Consider the following 13,783-nt stretch of genomic DNA (forward strand, 5'->3'; position numbering starts at 1 on the left):
ATAGCTATATCCCCAGAGTCAAGTATAGTCACTGGTAAACAGTTGACGTGATGAACATATGTTTCTTCAAGCCATGCCCATAAACTAGGAAGTGCTCAATAATTTTTGATGAAAAATGCACCTTAGATTTCACCTAAAAAATGTATGTATTTGTTAAATGATGAAATGGCTTCTGACAGTCTACATTGTTGCTGTCTTCAGGATGCTGAATGGGAGAAGGGGTGGTTAGAAGGGGGTGTATGTCTTAATTGGACAGTTCCATGTTTTATGAGATTTATTATAGGAATTGCCTCATGTCCATGGGAATTGGTAAGGCCAAATTCCATAGGGCAGGTCACAAGTTTAGCACTCCGATGCTGGCTGGCTGAAACAGAAATAGAAATTCTTCTTTCTTACAGCTGAAATCACCAGTTCTCCCTTTAAGGACTTCCACTGAGACTTCTCTTTAATGAGACTTCTCTCATTGCTGAAGTTAATCTCCTTTGTTGATGGTAGATGTAATCAGTCATAGATACAATCAACTGACTAATGATTTCAATCCACAGAATATCCTCACAGTAATAATCAGGCCAGTTCTTGCTTGACCAACAACTGGACACATCACCTGGCCAAGTTGGCACATGAACTTGACAGTCATGTGGAGATAATAGTACACACCTCACTGGGATAGGTTTGTAAACTACTTAGCTCAGCACCAGGTGCATAGCAGATACTCAACAAACGGTACCTGTTAGTGATAATAAAAAGGCAGTAAGCTTTCTGTGGCAGCAGGAATCCTCTCGTGTTTCTATCCCCAGCTTCTAGTGTGGGTCCTGATAATGTGTACAGAATTGAACAAGTAGCTTCAGTTCTCTGCTTGCACTGAGGAAGTGAGGAAGGAAAGCTTTTTGGGAAGGGTTCTACTGAGCAGAGAACTTTGTGCCTGCTCTAGACAAGTGGATCTTTAACTTTCAAGTGTGTCTGAATCACCTGGAAGACTTGTTAAAGCACAGATGTCAGGCCCCACCCCCAGAGTTTCTTTCCTCAGTAGGTCTGGGAGGCAGCCTTGAAGATGGCCTCCATGAGCCCTACCTTCTGGTGTTCATGCCCTTGTTTTATCTCCAACCCGTGAGTGTGGGCTGGATCTACTGACTCACTTCCAATGCATAGACCATGGCAAAAGGATAAAATGTCACGGCTAAGATTAAGCAACAAAGAGACCATGGTTTCTATCTTGAGCTCTTGGATGGACCCCTGCTGTCATGTGGTCAGCTGCCTTAGGTAGAGGCCTTCATGACAAGGCTTGGGTTCATGTTGGGAAGCCAAGAAGCCCAAGGATTGCCAGACAGACAGAAAGCTACCGACCCCAGGAGACAGCAAACTTTCGGGCCTTGAAACTGTGAGCTGGTAAATCCCTGTTGTTAAGACAACCCATTGTGTGGTATTTGTTTTAGCAGCTGGAAAATGAATATAGTATCCTGCCCCAAATACACTCCCCAGACCTCCATCTCCATGGGTAAGCATCGTCCTGAAATTGATGTTTATTAGTTTCATACTTCTTTTTGCTTTTATTATATTCCAGTTGTTTGAATGATACATATTGTTCTGCATATTTTTAAATTTTGTAAAAATTGTATCATTTTGTATGATACAATTGTATTTCCCAAACTTGCTTTTTTTCACTCAAAAATATTTATTTTTTATTTTTATCCGTGTTGATATATGTAACTACAGGTCATTTTAACAGCTGAATGTTATTCCAAAATACTTCACTTTGCTGTCATTCTCCTGATGGTGGACACTTAGATTACTTGCAACATTTTTTCTTTTTACACATTATTTCAAGCAATCACAATGATGCTTACACATGGGAGGGTTTCTTTAAGGTGACATTCCGGTTTGCTAATCCTGCCAGAATGCAAAATACCAGAAACAGATTGGCTTTTATAAAGGGGGTTTATTTGGTTACAAAGTTACAGTCTTAAGGCCATAAAGTGTTCACGGTAAGGCATCAACACAGGGTACCTTTACTGAAGGATGGCTGATGGCATCTGAAAACCTCTGTTAGCTGGGAAGGCACGTGGCTGGCATCTGCTTGCTCCCAGGTTGCATTTCAAAATGGCATTCTCCAAAATGCCATGTCAGCTTCCAACGGCCATCTTCAAAATATCTCTCAGCTGCAGCTACTCTCTCAGCTCCTGTGTATTCTTCAAAGTGCCCCTCTTGGCTGTAGCAAGCTTGCTCCTTCTGTCTGAGCTTATATAGTGCTCCAGTAAACTAATCAAGGCTCCTTCTGTCTGAGCTTATATAGTGCTCCAGTAAACTAATCAAGGCTCATGCTGAATAGGCGGGACCACACCTCCAGGGAAACTATCTAATCAGAGTTATCACACATATCTCCATGGAAACACTCAATCAAAGAATTACAATCTAATCACCACTAATATGTGTGCCCACACAAGATTGCATCAAAGATAATGGCATTCTGGGGGACACAATACATTCAAACTAGCACAGGTGACTACTTAGTGAAACTGCTGGATTGGGGGATATTTGCAGCTTCAGTGTCACATGATAATACCATTCTTTTTCCAACACAGTTCGAGCAAATTCAGTGTCTACACTGGACCTCTTTTGGCTTTACAGCTTTGCCAACACCAAACGTAGAGCTGACATGGTATCTCATTATGATTATACTTTGCCTTTATTTGATTTTTAGTGAGGTTTAACATCTTTTCATATGTCCTTGCTTTTTATTTTTCTGTACGTATATTTTTGCATGTTTTTCTACTGCATTGACTGTTTCAGGTGTGGTCTTCTATTAGTACTGTTAATTTAAATATTCAATTTTGCTGCTTCAAAATTTTTACATTCTTACTGATTTTTTATTTGCTTTCTTTTTCACTTACATATTAAAATTCCATGTTTCAATAGGGGATTTGTTGGGTTTTCCTTGAATTTATATATTGCTTTACAAATTTTGAGGCTATGTTAGTAAAAATATATCAATTTAGAATATTGTATCTTTCTGGTAAATTGAACCTTTAGCGATCTTTTTTTAAAATTATCTCTCACAATGCTATTTTGCCTTGTATGATATTAATCTCACAGTATAGCTTTCTTTCTTTATTTCTCTATGTTCTGGTTTGCTGAAGCTGCCATTATGCAAAATACTAGAAATGGATTGGTTTTTTTTTTTAGAAATAATATACATAATTTTATTACAAAAAAAATTTTTTTAAAAAACAAAATGCAACATTCTAAAAAACCCAAAATTTACTACTGATACTAATTCCTAGGAGTTTGCTGTGCTTCCATTCAAAGTCAAGAAATTAAAGACATCATTAAATAGAAACATTCAACATCAGAAGCTTTAAAATCTAACTCTATGTAGTAGCCCCTCAAAAAGCTACAACCTGAATTTTTAAATATGTATTTTCTCTACAAAGAATCTTATCAGCTATACAAAAATCTGTACAGTTTTTATACTGAAGCTAATATTGAGCTGCACTTGAATTCACATTCTTAGCAAAACAATTGCCTGAGCACACATGCACACTCCACACACATCATTACAGGATAGCCATTTATTCTTCATCTTCATCCTCTTCCTCATCGTCTTCATCTTCTTCCTCCTTCTCCTCTGCCTCTTCATCTTCTGGTTCATTCTTCTTCGAGCCTATTGGCCTGCCAAGGTCCTTCTTTCCAGGTTCACTATTGCCCTTGGCATGGTATGCAGCAATATTCTTCTCATATTTCTCCTTTAGCTTAGCTGCTTTCTGTTCATATGGTTGTTTATCTTTGGCTGACTGTTCAGACCACATTTCACCCAATTTTTTTTTTTTGCGGTATCCCCAATAGACAGGCCTGGGTGTTCACTTTTGATCTTTGGACGGTGTTCAGAACAAAACAGGAAGAAAGCAGATGGTGGCCTTTTAGGGGCATTGGGATCTTTTTTCTTTCCTTTTTTATCACCTTTTGGAGCACCTTTTCATCTCCCTGTCACAATGAGCTTTGTCACTTTTGGCCATATCTTCAAACTTGGACTTTTCCTTTGCAGACATTGTCTTCCATCTCTCAGAACATTCCTGGAGAATTCAGCGAAGTTGACCAAAGAGTCTGGGTACTTCTTCTTGTGCTCTTCCTGGCCGGTCTGCACAAAGAAGGCGTATGAGGACATTTTGCCTCTCGGCTTGTCGGGGTCTCCTTTACCCATTTTGATGCGATGGTGCCTACCTTGTGCGAGCCATGGAACTTTGCCTCAGAGTCTCGGAGAGCGGACAAATCCCACCAAGACGCTTCCTTCCGAGTGCTCCCGAGTGAACTGGTTTATTGCTAATGCAATCCTCAGCCTCTTGTTTTGCCTGGATTGGCTTTTACAAAGGGGATTTATTAGGTTACAAATTTACAGTTCTAAGGCCATGAAAGTGTCCAAACTAAGGTATCAACAAGAGGATACCTTCACTGAAGAAAGGCCATGGTATCTGGAACACCTCTGTCAGCTGGGAAGGCACATGGCTGGTGCCTGCTGGTCCTTTGCTCCTGGCTTCTGGTTTCAGAATGGCTTTCTCCAGAATGTCTCTGGGCTTCTGCCTCTCTTAGCTTCTCTCCCTCTCAGCTCCTGTGCATCCTTGCTTATTCTCCCAGAGCATTTCTCTCTAAGCATCTGGGAGGTCCTCTCTTAGCTTCTCTGGGGCAAACTCTCAGCTTCAACACTTAGTTTAGCATCTCCAGACCTCCTTCTGCTTGCATCTCCAAGCATCTCTGTCTGTGTCAGCCTCTGAGCTCTCTTAAGGACTCCAGCAAACTATTCAAGACCCACTTTGAATGGGTGGGGTCACACCTCCCTGGAAATAATCTAATCAAGAGGTCTCACCCACAGTTGGGTGAGTCACATCTCCATTGAAACAACGTAACCAAAAGATCTCACCCATAATAAGTTTGCCCCCAAAAGATTGTATTAAAGAACATGTCTTTTCTGGGGGACGTAATAGATCCAAACCAGCACACCCTAGTATAGTTTTTCCATTTCTTTGCTGTCAACTTTTCTGGTACTGATGCTTTTAGATGTTTAGCATAAACAGCATGTGTTACTTTGAAGCTGTTATGTACCCAGAAAAGGTCATGTTCTTTTAATTTGTTCCTGTGTGTGTAGACCTTTTGTAGGTGGGATCTTTTGATTAGGTTATTTCAATTGAGGTGTGACCCATCCCATTTAAGGTGGGTCTTAATACTTTTACTGGAGTCCTTTATGAGAAGATAAAGGACAGAAAAGACCCAGAGAGCTTAGAAGAAAGCCCCAGAGAAGCTCAGAGAGGAAGCCACTGAAACCAGAAGCTGAAATGCAAGGAAACCTGGGAGAGAAGGACCAGCAGACACCAGCCATGTGCTTTCCCACACGACAGAGGTGTCCCGGATGCCAGCAGCCTGTCCTCAGAGTCCAGGTATCACCTTGATGTCTTGAGTTGGACATTTTCATGGCCCAAGAACTGTAAATGGGAAGTTAATAAATTCCCATTGTAAAAGCTAACCCATTTCTGGTATATTGCATTCTGGCAGTTTTACCAAACCAAAACAGCATTTAACTGGAATTTTTTAACCCAACCTGAAAAATTTCATCTTTTAACTGAGAATTTAGTCCAGTTACATTTATCATGATTATTGATATATTTAGATTTATTTTTCATATCTTAATTTTTGCTTTTTGTCATACTTTTCTCTATTCCTTTTTTGTTTTCTTTTGGATTGTTTCAGACTTTTCTCGTTCAATATTCCCCCCTCTACTAGTATGGAAGTTTGTCTCTCGGCACTGTTATCCTGCACTTCTCCCTCATGAGCTACATCTAAAGAGGCCAGTTCCACGAATCTATATTCCTAATTCCCTCTATAAACTGCCTCCTTCCCTTATTCCCTAACCCTCCCACATTCTGAGTCCAGGCCCTCATCATCTTATGCCAGAATTATTGCAATCTCTCTCTCTCTCTTCAACTCCTGTCACCCCCTATCTGCCCACCCTGCTCTGGCCATGTGACCTTGTGAGGGGTCCTGGAATCCCCCCTCCTTGTGAGGCCTCCCTGCTTCTGCACGGAGTGCTGCCCCATGGGACCTCATGTTGCTTGTACACCTGACAATTCCCCTTTCATCTTTCCTGACTCAGTTCAGGGTCACCTTCTCTGTGAAACTTTTAAGGAGCCTCTGACCCCAGGCAGGTTCGCTGTACCTTCCCCTCTGTTTTGTTTTTTTTTTTTCCTAGTTCTAAAATGCCTTTTTTTTATTTTATTAAATTCAGTTTTATTGAAATACATTCACACACCATACAATCATCATGGTATACAATCCACTGTCCACAGTATGATAACATAGTTATGCATTCATCACCACAATCTATCTCTGAACATTTTCCTTATATCAGAAAGAACCGAAACAACAATAAAAAATAAAAGTGAAAAAAGAACACCCAAATCATCCCCCCATCCCACCCTATTTGTCCTTTAGTTTTTATCCCCATTTTTCTACTCATCCATACACTAGATAAAGGGGTGTGATCCACAAGGTCTTCACAATCACACTGTCACCCCTTGTAATCTACATTATTATATAATTGTCTTCAGGAGTCCAGACTGCTGGGTTGGAGTTTGGTAGTTTCAGGTATTTACTTCTAGCTATTCCAATACATTAAAGCCTAAGAGGTGTTATCTATATAGTGCATAAGAATGTCCACCAGAGTGACCTCTCGACTCCATTTGAAATCTCTCAGCCACTGAAACTATTTCGTCTCATTTTGCATCCCTCTTTGGTCAAGAAGATACTGTCAGTCCCACGATGCCAGGTCCACATTCATCCCCGGGAGTCATATTCTGCATTGCCAGGGAGATTTACACCCTTGGGAGTCGGGTCCCATTTAGTGGGGAGGGCAGCGAGTTCACCTGTCGAGATGGCTCAGCTAGAGAGAGAGAGGGCCACATCTGAGCAACAAAGAGGTACTCAGGGGGAGACTCTTAGGCACAATTATATGCAAGTTTAGACTCTCCTTTGCAGTAACAAGTTTCATAAGGGCAAGTCCCATGCTCGAGGGCTCAGCACATCAAACCGCCAGTCCCAATGTTTGTGACAACATCAACACCAGTCCAGGTGAGGATGCCCAATACATCTGCACCTTCCCCCAGATCCTCAGGGCTGGGGAGGGGGAGGCTGTAAATATATTTTTTATTATCTGCCCAAATTACTCTGGGATGTGTCACTATTTCACTCCAGCCTATACTAACCTACCGTATCTCACTTCCTATTCAAAGTTTCCCCTCTGTTTTTATAGTATCTAGTGCATATCTCTGTTACCAGCTATAGTTCTGATCACATTTGTTTGGTAAATACATATTTAAGTGTACTTTTTTTTTTTTAGACTATGAACCTCTTCAGCGTAAGGAAAATATCCATATTTCCATTCCCAGGTTCCAGCACATACTTGGCCCAATTAGTTTTTGTTTAATAAATGAATAAATTAATAATAGAATGTTGCTATAAAGAAAGGGGACTTATTTTGTGAATCATAAATAACATCACCTTCACTTCTGATTCGTGTGCTTTTTCTGTTTTAATGAGAGTGCTGTGTCTTTCCAGGTGCTTTGTGAGTTTTCTGTGACTAAAGACTGCCTTTTATACTTGGTCTTGGTGACACTTTGGTCCTTAACACAAGGTTGAGTATATTAAAAAATCCCAAAAAATACTATTGATTGATTGATGAAAGACTAAATGTAGTATATAGTCTAGAATATCTTTTAATTAAAATAAGTTTGTGACAGATTAGCCATAATAATGTACTAGCTACTTGACCACTGGTGTGGGGACTCAGGTGTGCCAATTTGAATGTATTATGTCCCCCAAATGCCATTATCTTTGAGGTAAGCTTGTGTGGGCAGACCTATCAGTGTTAATTAGATTGTGATTCTTTGAGTGTTTCCATGGAGATGCACCTCACTCAACTGTAGGTGATGACTCTGATGAGATATTTCCATGGAGGCATGGCCCCACCCATTCAGGGTGGGCCTTGATCACTGGAGCCATATAAATGTGCTGACGGGCAGAGGGAACTCAGTGCAGCTGTGAGTGATGTTTTTTAAGAGGAGCTACAGCCAAGAGGGACACTTTGAAGAATGCACAGAAGCTGAGAGAGTAGCTGCAGATGAGAGACAGTTTGGAGACGGCCGTCGAAAGCAGACTCTTGCTCCAGAGAAGCTAAGAGAGGACAAACACCCCAAGAGCAACCAAGAGTGACGTTTTTGAGGAACTGCAGCCTAGAGAGGAACGTCCTGGGAGAAAGCCATTTTGAAACCAGAACTTTGGAGCAGATACCAGCCACGTGCCTTCCCAGCTAACAGAGGTTTTCTGGACACCATTGGCCATCCTCCAGTGAAGGTACCCGATTGTTGATGTGTTACCTTGGACACTTTATGGCCTTAAGACTGTAACTGTGTAACCAAATAAACCCCCTTTTATAAAAGCCAGTCCGTCTCTGGTGTTTTGCATTCTGGCAGCGTTAGCAAACTAGAACACTAGGTAAGAAGGTTTGAATCCTCTTCAGTGGAGTCATTGGCCACCAGACCCCAGAGGCTGCAAGGTGGTCCCAACCTCCCAACCTCACTCCCGCATCCCCGGCTCCTGGGAAGGCCCATTTGCTGGTCTCAGGGTCTCCTGGAAATGCCTTCCAGTTTTCTCACTAATTTTGATCTTCTAAGAAACAGAAAATTTAACAAAAACCATGTGTCTGTACTCTTAGTCTACATACAATCTTATAAGTATTCCTTGATTTTTCTTCTCTCTTTAGGAGAGCTTGTCCTTCCTTCTTCCCAGTGATATGAAAATGACTTGGGATGAAATCCTTCAACAGCCCACAGCTCATCTGTTTATTAGACAAATGTTCTTCTGCAGTTGAAAGTTGTGCTGCAGAGCTATGGTTCTCAAAGTGTGGTCCCCAGAGCAGCCTGGGCACCACCAGGAGCTCAGGAGAGATGCACATCTGGGACCCCACCTCAAACCTACTGAATCAGCAATCTGTTCTTTACAAGCCCTCCAGGGGATTTTGCTGCAGGCTGGAGTTCCAGAACCACTGTTTCAGAACTTTGGCTAAGGTCTAAAAGGAATAGATACACTCTATTTTCTTTTTTTATGATTTTTCTAAATACATTCTACATACAGCACAAACCTGGTTTTAAATGGTCATACAGCAGCGTTAAAGCAAGACATGACCAGGTCACACAGCAGCCGGCAAGGCAGCACAGCCCAGCCATTAGGAACAAGCTTTGAGGCAGACATTGGCCTGAGTTCAAGTCCCTCCTTCACTGTTTAGTAGCTGCGTGACCTGGCGCACAGTTACTTAACCTCTCTGTGGCTCTGGTTCCTCATTAGTAACACTGAGAAAATAATAGAACCTACCTTGTAGGTGGCTGTCAGGAGACTAGGGTCTGGCCCAGAGGGGATGCTGTGTGAGGAAGTAAATGAACTTGAAGCTGAAGGTTAAAGGGATGTGGTCCAGGGCAGGCCCCTATGAGAGGAATGCAGAACAGTTGGCCTTGTTGGGTGGCCCCTGCTTCTGTCTGCTGGTGACCACTGGGGATCACTGTCTCTTTTCCCAGAGGCTGCCCAGGGCCCCAGTGCAGGGAGCCTGTATATATTCAAGGAGGATTGGCCTCTGTGCTGCTATGAATGCCAGAGAAGGAAGCAGTCAGAAATGCAGCTGCCCTTCCCCAGGACATGCCAGGTGTCTGAGATCCCTGGGCCATCATTTGGTTAAATGTCAGGTTTTAGCTTTCCTGTGCAAGGCTTTCTATACACAAATTCCACTGTAGCATGGGCTAGACACTAACATTCATTGCTGTGGGTTGCTGGGTATATTTTTCACCCCTTGGCAAATTTGATATATTTTAACCCAGCCTTCAGCTGCCTCTAATCTCAATCAATCCTGCTCTGCTCAGGCATCCTGCCTTCATTTGGCAGACATGGCAGGTTTTTCATTTCCCCCATGTAAATGCCTTGTTTATTACAGTAGGGGTCCCTGGTCTTTGGAAATAGCTTACAGACATCCCTGAACAGAGCTCAGAAAGGGCTTCATGAATAATAATGCCCAAGTAAACCCAAGATGGGCTTGGACATTGCCTCTTTGAAATTCATACATCAACTTAAGTGCTGTCATGTAAAGAGAAAACAGAGAAGACTTCCTGTGAAAGCTGAGTCTGAAATATGCTTTCTTTACAAAACTTATCATTTCAGCACAAAACAAACAAAGAGTTGAAGGCAAAAGTGGGAGTAGGTGATACCTGGTATGCATTTTACTTGACCATAAAATTTGTCTTTTTTCTGATCATACTGAGACTTTTCAGGGTCCTGATTTTGTAACAGAGCATTAAGAATTAACAAATGATTATGATGACTGACTCATTATATAGATTTTTTTTCCTTCTAGTATATTGTAGACTAGCCAAAAGTTAACACCCGAAATTACTGAAACTTGCTGAACTAGTCTCAGCCCTGTTTATACTTACTAATGTGATGTTTATTCTAGGCTAGTCTAGCCCTGTTTATACTTGATATTGTAATGGTAACAACTCCATCTCCTCTTGTTTGAATCCATAAAAAACCTTAAACTCCTTAGATTTGGGGAGACAGAATTTTAGGCTGAAAAGCCATCTGATCTCCTGCCTCGAATGTAGCAATACATTCTTTCTTTTTGAAACCCTGGTGTCATTGTTTGGCTGTTACACACATCAGAGAACCCTGCATTTGTCTGGTGTCAGTTTTAACTTTTAACTTGCATTTCTATTCAATATTCCTCAGATTCCTTACTTCTAGATTATGAGTTTACAGTATAAGGCAAAAAATCCAAAGATAAGAAGACCCCCAAGCAAAGAAAATTAACACTCAATTCCATTTTTCTTAGGAGACAAAAGAGAATTGTACAGGTGTATTCATAGCCTGGACCTCAACCTGTATCCAGACCACAAGTTCTGAAACTTGACTGCATATTTTAATCACCTGGAGACTTAAAGATGTAATAGATTTTGTTGTTTAGAGTAGTTTATGTTTACGGAAAACTGAGCAGATAATCCAGAGAGTTACCGTAACACCCAGGAAATACCTCCACCCATTTCCCCCTTATTAACATCTTGAGTTGATGTGGTACATTTGTTACAATTGATGAACCAATATTGGTACATTATTATCAACTAATAGTTAATAATTACATAGTTTACATTAGGGATCACTCTTGGTGTCCTACGGTTCTGTGGATTTTGACAAATGCACGATGTTGTGTATCCACCATTACCGAATTGTGCAGAATAGTTTCACTGCCCAAATATCCTGTGCTCCCCAGTGCTTTGCTTCTCTTCTTTTCCCGAACTCCTGGGAACCACTGATCTTTTTACCAGGTCTGTAGCTCTACCTTTTCCAGCACACCATGCAGCTGGAATCATACAGAATGCAGCCATTTCACACTGGCTTCTTTTATTTAGCAACATGCAATTAAGGTGTCCTGTGGTGGAGTCACATTTTGTATGCATGCCTTTTGTTGTTTAAACCATTTTAAAATGTTTTTTTAAAGAGGTAAAGGGAAGACATAAAAATCTCAGTTTAACAGAATCTGATTTTTCTTAGTTTTTTTTTTTTGCAGCTTTATTGTGTATAATACATAGAATAAACTGCATGTTTAAAGTGTAACATTTGATAAGCTTTGACATGTAAATACCCACAAAATTAGGAAACCATCACCACAATCAAAATAATGAACATATCCATCACCCCTAAAAGTTTCCTCCTGCCCCTTTGGAAGACCTCCCTCTCACCCCCCACCCCCATCCCCATCTCTGGGTAACTGCTGTTAAGCTTTCTATCTTTATTAGTTATGGATTCTAGAATCTTATACAAATGGAATCATATGGCATGTGCCCCTTTTTGTGTGGTTTCTTCCAGTCAGCATAATTGTTTTGGGATTCATTATTCTCATTGATCATAATAATAGTTTATTTTTATTGCTGAGTAGTATTCCATTGAATCAATATATAATTTTCATTTCATTTGTTCATCTATTCACCTGGTCATGGACATTTGTTTTTTTCCCCCTGGTTTTAGCTATTACAAATAAAGCTGCTATGAACAAGTGTTTGTGTGGATATAAGTGTTCATTTCTCTTGAGGAAATACCTAGGAGTAGAATGACTCCATCGTAGGGTAAGTGGGCATTCAACTTTTTAGGAAACTGCCAAACTGTTTTGCAGAGTGGTAGTAAATCAGCATATATGAGAGTTCAGTTGACCCACATTCTCGTCAACACTTGGTATGATCAGCCTTTTTAATTTTAGCCATTTGAATAGGTGTATGGTGGTATTATAGCATAATTTGTGTTTGCATTTTCTTAATGACTAATGAGTTTTCTTGCAATTCATTTATCTTCTTTGGTGAAATGCCTGTTCAAATCTTACACTCACTTTATAAAAATTGGTTTTTTATTTCTTATTACTGTGCTTGGAGAATTCTTTGTTTATTTGGGATACAAGCCCTTTATAAGACATATGATTTGAAAATATTTTCTCTCACTCTGTATCATATCTTTTCAGGTACTCTGATTCTTAAATTTGCTTTTAAAGCTGCCCCTGCACAGTCCAGTTTCATGAGAAGTGATGTTCAGAATCATACTCTGAGTCTCTGCAGCATCCGTAGGCATTATTGTGCTTGCAGTCACAGTCACTGAATGTCCTGGGCTAGTGTAATTGGCCCCAAGCTGCCTTCTTCCCAGAAGCCTCATTTTGCTGCCCCTACTGCACCCCCCACCCCAGTCTCTACCTACCGCACTGCCATTATCGAGATCCATCTACAGCGTGAATACAACAGTTCCCCCTTCCTGCTTAAAGTCTTTACATGGATCCCTATCTGCTGAAATAGCAGTCCTTAGCCTTTTGTCTGCTTGACACACAAAAGACTGGAAGCACCATGTGCTGTATGTATGTTTGGATGTATTATGTCCCCCAAAGCACCATATTCTTTGTTGCAATCTTGTGGGGGCAGATGTATTAGTGTTGATTAGGTTGGAATCCTTTGAGTGTTTCCATGGAGATATGACTCAATTAACTGTGAGTAACGTGTTTGGATAATTTCCATGGAGATATGGGCCCTGCCCATTCAGAGTGGGTCTTAATTTAGTCACTGGAGTCCTATAAAAGAGCTCACAAACAGAAGGACCTCAGAAAGCTGAGAGTGACATTCTGGAGAGCAACTGTGAGGATTATTTTGGTGATTAGCTGCAGCCAAGAGAGACATTTTGAAGATGGCCCTTGAAAGTAGACTTTTGTTACTCCAGAGTTTTCCTGGGAGAAACCAAGAGAATAACCCCAGATGCCTAGAGAGAAACATCTTGGGAGAAAGCCATTCTGAGACACAACCTGGGAGCAAAGGAAGAAGACTCCAGCCATGTGCCTTCCCAGACAACAGAGGTATTCGAGACGCCATTGGCCATTCTTCCGTGAAGGTGCCCTGTTGTTGACACCTTAGCTTGGACACTTTTATGACCTTAAGACAGTAACTTTGTAACCAAATAAACCCTCTTTATAAAAGCCAATCCATTTCCGGTATTTTGCATGACAGCAGCATTAGCAAACCAGAACACACCACATCTCTTTCTCCAGAGACTAAAATCTGACTCTGCTGGGTTTAGGGAGAGGGAGAACCTGGCAATCAATCAAATGAATCAAATGAAATTGCTGCTTTTTTTGTGTGGAGGTCAAAACACATCAAATATAGGCAATTAAATATAGTTCAAC

The 13,783-nt window shown here is 41.0% G+C and overlaps 1 pseudogene; it reads right to left on the reverse strand.

The window, feature by feature from the left end:
• Nucleotides 1–3,370: 3,370 nt before the first annotated feature.
• On the reverse strand, nt 3,371–4,195 carry LOC119512693 (annotated as a pseudogene).
• Between the last annotated feature and the right edge of the window lie 9,588 nt (nt 4,196–13,783).

The sequence above is a fragment of the Choloepus didactylus genome, chromosome 17 (genome assembly GCF_015220235.1).
Source record: "Choloepus didactylus isolate mChoDid1 chromosome 17, mChoDid1.pri, whole genome shotgun sequence".
In the NCBI taxonomy this organism is placed as follows: domain Eukaryota; kingdom Metazoa; phylum Chordata; class Mammalia; order Pilosa; family Megalonychidae; genus Choloepus; species Choloepus didactylus.